This window comes from Bison bison, unplaced genomic scaffold (assembly GCF_000754665.1).
Source record: "Bison bison bison isolate TAMUID 2011002044 unplaced genomic scaffold, Bison_UMD1.0 scf7180017864531, whole genome shotgun sequence".
NCBI lineage: Eukaryota > Metazoa > Chordata > Mammalia > Artiodactyla > Bovidae > Bison > Bison bison.
The window spans coordinates 6,848,187-6,853,772 of record NW_011495081.1 but is presented as its reverse complement, the minus strand read 5'-3'; positions in this window follow the sequence as shown (position 1 = coordinate 6,853,772).

Genomic DNA, 5,586 nt, shown 5'->3' with positions numbered 1-5,586 from the left:
CTTACGCCAGAAATAAACATGTCGACACGGTAAGGAGGGTTTTGTCCCACTCCTGGCTGAACTTTTGAGGGCTGAGATGGCTAATATCGAGGGGCCCAGCTTTGTGGTCTTTTCTCACAAATTGTTCCACGATTTAAGAAAAGGACAATCTGCAGCGTGACACAGCAAACGAGGTCAGAATAATATTTCTTAATGGCGATTCCTGCAGTGTTCTATTAATTACAGCAGCGGTTCAGAATTCTCTGTGCCTTGATGGGTTGTATTTTTAATAAACAGGCACCCATTTTAAAAAATTTAATGTGATATAAAACTGAGTTCCAAGGAATCTCTAATATGTAAATGATGAAAAACGATGTGGGGGAGAAGCAGCAGACACGTGCCTATCTATATATACACCATACACCCGTGTCCAAAAGATGATCTTCGTGAACATAAAAGTTTATGCTGCCTCTGATTTGTGTGGCTTTTAAAATGCACTCGCAATATTTAGGGATCTTGGAGCATAACATTAGAATAGAAACTCTTTGCCCTAAATTTGCATGTACTCTCTGGCTTTCTCTTACTTGCTCCACATGGATTCTCTCTTATTTTCTAGCCAAATCAGTGTACCCACAATTCCCTTTGTAGATGGCATCTCTACAACATGGCTCAACTCGCAACATTCTTACCTGCCTATTTCTATTGCCACCATTTCCTGAATCTGGGGACAGGGATCCTCCAGCTCCTCTGGGGTAGGGTGGGGTGGGGTACTCTAGTTCAAGGCCCGCTCCTCTACGAAGAATTTTCCTTTCTATCCCAGCTAGAAATAACGATCTCTTCTACTGATAATATTCTAGGGCAGGATTTCTCAACCTCAGCACTTACTATTTCAGGCTAAATAATTTTTTGTCCCGGGGGGAATGCTCTGTGCATTTAAGAATGTTCACTAGCATCCCTGGCAGCTACCCACTAGATGCCAGTGGCATCCACCTTCCTACTCCCACAGAGTTGTAACAATCACAGATGTCTCTAGACACTGCCAACTGTCCTTTCCCCTCACCCCAACCCCCGGCGGGGGGCAAATTACCTCAGTTAATCACTGCCCTACAGTTCTTCCCAAATCAGATCACTGATTCTGGAGAACAATGATCAGGTCCTTAGCAGTACTTTGGTTCATGTTCTAAGTTATGTGATGATTAATGAATAAAAGATGTTTTTAAAAATTATCAGTGGGAGTTTCTAAAAATTAACACTAGGTTAATTTGAATCAAGTTAGATATCAGAAAATTTTAATAGGAGTATATATTATTGCCTTGTCCCTCTTAAAAAAAGCTTTATAGAACTATAATTTTAATATCACACTATTGAGTTGAAATGAGAAGCCACAAGTTAGAGACTGTCTCTGCAACTTTAGAAACATTATTGTTGAAATTATTAACCATTGCTGATGACTCTTACAGAAAATTCAGTGATATAAGTTCCTCTTAAATAATAAGCTCCTTTTGTTGCTAGAAAAGTTGGTCTCTTCTGAAAAACTGGGTTTCTTCCTTCTATTGCATTAAGAGAGATATGTAACTAGTTTTATTTTCCCTTTTTGAGTTGGCTGGCAGGAAGCTCAGAGCTAAGATTTATGTTCAATTACAGTAGCTATTCTCATTCTTTCATTTCTAACATCAATCCAGTCTTTCCTTCTCACTAGCTCCACTTAACTCCTATCTTTCACCTTTGCTCTGACAGCTTTCTTAAGTCCATCTTTATTATAAAATAAAATTTTAAGCAAGTGGAGTCCTTATCACTTACCATCAAAACCAGGATACTTTTGGAAGTAAAGGGAAAATAATAACTAAGCTGGGACAACAGCTTAAACTGAAGCTGCCCTGGGCAAAATCAAAATGTGATGTCACTCTAGAAACACATAATAAATAGATAACAGCAATTACTCCATTCCCAGATTGGGGATAATTAAAGATAAACATGTGCCCTAAATAGAAAGTCAAAGCTATGTGCTTCTTTCTTATTTATCATGTGTCAATCTGTTGATTAGAGTTTAACATTTATTATCCCTTGGGAAATGTTGTAATTAGCCTCTATATTAGTAGAGGGAAAAAAATTTAGGCATTCTTAATCTATTTAATGTCTACAAAAGGGAAGAGGGGGATCCTTCAGATCTGGAACAGTGATCACAATAGAAGTTTCATCTGTTCGTGACTTATGGAGACTTGGAATTAAATGCACTATTGACCAGTATCAGATTTCTAATGACTCTATCTTGTTTTTCCTAAGCAACTTCTCATAAACTTTTATAATATCTTGAGCAGCCCAGCTAATACTATGTTCAAGCCTGTTTATAGAACTATTAATAAATGCTGTGTGGTAACTCCAGGAAGACAGTCAAACTGCTTTTTCTCTCCACTGGCTGAAAACAGTTTCCTGCTTATTTTGAAAAAGCATGGGATGATCAACATCTTTGATATATGTTAGATATTCTGCAAAGATCCCAGTGGAACCAAATAAAATTCTAATTTTTATCCTAAAGAGCTCATAGTCAAAAAGGAAACACTGTCAGTGCCTTGACTGCAAAGTCTTTCACAAATGAAAGAGTGAGATATCTATGCAGCCCCAGGTAGTTTAAAAGAAGATAGGAATTTGTTTCTGTGTGAATGCTCATAGAGAAGACGAAAGTCACCCAAAGTCTACAGAAAACAAGTAGCAGAGGAGGACTTAAGCCCCAGCCATCTTATCCGTAAGCCAGATTCTTTATACTAGTTTGTGCTTCCAGAGGAAGAAGCTACTGCTGTGAAAGCATAAGGCTCACCTCTGAGCCTGTGAAAATGACCAGAGAAGGGTAACAATAACAGTACCAGCAGCATCCGCATAGCACACACTCTCTGCCAAGTATTGTGTACACGTATCTCATTGAGTTCTCACAACAAACACAAGAGAAAGGCTCACTTTACAAATGAAGAAAAACATGAGAGCAAATGATGGGCCCCAGTGCTTCCAAGAGTATTCCTTTCCCTGTTAGTTCTCATGTTACAGATCACCCTGATAGTTCTGTGCATTGCCTAGCACTTCACGGTTTTCAGATCACCCTGCATACTTTATTTCATTGTTTTCACCATCCTCCTTTTCCAGATAAGGGTACTGAAAAATCAAGAGCCTAAGTTATTTCTCCAAGGCCATGGTCATTGGCAGAGACAGGATTTGAGTCCAGGTTTTCTTGTAGCTAGCCTGGGATTCTTTATTCTGGACCTGGCTACATACCTGAAATGTGACTACAAGAAGGCAATCCTAAACTTTTCAAGCTGACTTTAGCCTTAAGCCTTCTGTACTGAAAGGAGAGAAGTTGATTTTGAAGGAAAGTTACATATTTCTCGTTTCAGGGCCCAGGTATAGGGCACAATGATTTCAATTTACTTTAAGGTGGCAACATCCTTGCTTGAGATCAGACTCTTAAGCAAAGGGCTTCCCTTCCTGGCCTTCTCCCTGATCCAACAAGACCAAAAATTGCTACCTTTTCTTAACTCACACCAATACCAGCTCTAAGTCTAGAAATCATTAGTTCTTCATAGTTAGAAGCAAAAGGCAAAGCAAAAGAAAACCAGACTGTATGTTAATATAGATAACAGCCACCATTTATGGAGTGCTTCCTATGGGCTAAAAAGTTTACACGCCTTATCTCATCTGGTTCTCACAACTTGAATAGGTATTGTTATTTTTACCTTTGAAAAGGAGAAAGTCAAGTTTTTCAGAGTTTCAGTACCTTTCAGTCCCTCAGCTAGCGCTGACAATTTTAATGCAGCTCCACCTAAACAGCTACCTGACTGATTCCGCAAAGTCCAGCCGCCTGGTAGGCAGAAACTTATCTAGACCAAGTATTCCAAATCCTTCAGAATCTCCCTGTGTCTTGGCAATAGGGTGGGATACTTACTAAGCACATTAAAATACGGCAGTGTGGGTAGAGGGCAGAATGAAGGGAGAGTGATTTGGTGCTGCCATCCCCAGGCCTCCTCGTTCCTCATAGCAGTTATCACGATATGAAAGCACGTGACTTGCAGCTTGGCTGTCATTCCTACTGGAATGTAAGATCCATGGGAGCAAGGCAGACCTTGTCCCCACATTGCTTTAGTCTCAGTCCCTGCTACAATGCCTGTCATATAAGATGTGCCAATGAATAGCTGCTGTGTGGTGAAAAAATGAATAGAAATGAAAGGATAAGGATGCCCCTGCTGGAGATAAAGGGGAGATTATTCCTTTTTTCTGGTTGACTCCATGATTTAAAAAAAAAGCTTCAGAGCAATCATTCTGAAAACAAAACAACAACAAAATGCCCTGCTTTGCCAAGATTTACAGAGAGCCTTGGTTATGGGTTTTTCAAGCCACTGCTCCTTAAACATTTTATCGATTTTTGTCTTGGGTATACCTCTGCTAGGAATTCTGGCAATTCCCTTCCCTCGCTCCCCCACACCTCTTCTCCCAGTCGACCTCTAGTGAACACACATCCTTCTCCTGCTGACCAGCTGCATATCCGGGTTTGCAGACGAAGGCCCAGGTGGCTCTGCACTAATGGCTCATCCGTTATCTGTATGAAGAGCCAGTGCCTTTCTGAGCAGTTTTTTTTTTTTTTTTTTTGAAGCTAAACATTCTATAGAAAGCAACGTCTTTTGTTCTTTATCTCTTCTTTCCTTACTCCTGTGCTTCTAATCAAATATATCCTTAAAAAGAAAAAACGTCTTTTCTGAATATTCCAAATGCAAACTGTTCAGATTTTTCCTTCCTGTCACACATCTTGAGCACCACAGTGCTAACAGGCTTCTCTAAAGAATATTCCCTTCGTGCCCTGCCATGGCCCCCATATTCCTTGCTTAACATTTGGATATTTTTACAACGTATTCAGTTTGAAAGATAATACTGATACCTTGTTTTATATGAACATTTATACACCAGGACCCTGGCGAGGGACTGAGTTCATTGGGATATTTTATGGCTTAATTCATCTGAATGATTTATATCTCGTTTTGTCTAAGTATTTGTGCTAATAAATTTAACAGATTCCCCCTTACTGCCTGGTCCTTCGTTTTCTTCAGGGGGTCAAAGTGAGAGGAAAATAAAGCAGCGTGTTACTAAAGAAAGAAGGAAGAAATTGGCACAACTGATTTAGACCACAAATAAAATTACAACACAAATAACATCTCTGATTACAGTTAAGGTGGGGCAACTAAAAAAAGAATCCTAGATTCAGATAGATTTCCGTAATTAAGCTATTTCTCAAAGGCAGAATCACAAAAGTGACAGAATATTTAGCAAGCTAATTTACTGAGGAAAGTTTTGTTCCTATATAATTAAATCCAACATTGAGGGAAAACTGACAACTATTAAATCGAGTGCAGCCTGGAGATGGAAAGGGGATAAGATAAAATCCAATCTATAAAATATATTCCATTATCTTTTATAGGTTAAAAGAAATTCTTGGAAAGAATCTTCTAAGATGAGAAGATTTTAAGATTGTGTGAGGATATTTTTTTTTTACAGGTGCAGAGTAAGTTTGGGTTTTTTGTTTTTTTTTTTTTCCTCTTGGTCTTCCCCCCCCCCCCCTTTTTTTTTTTC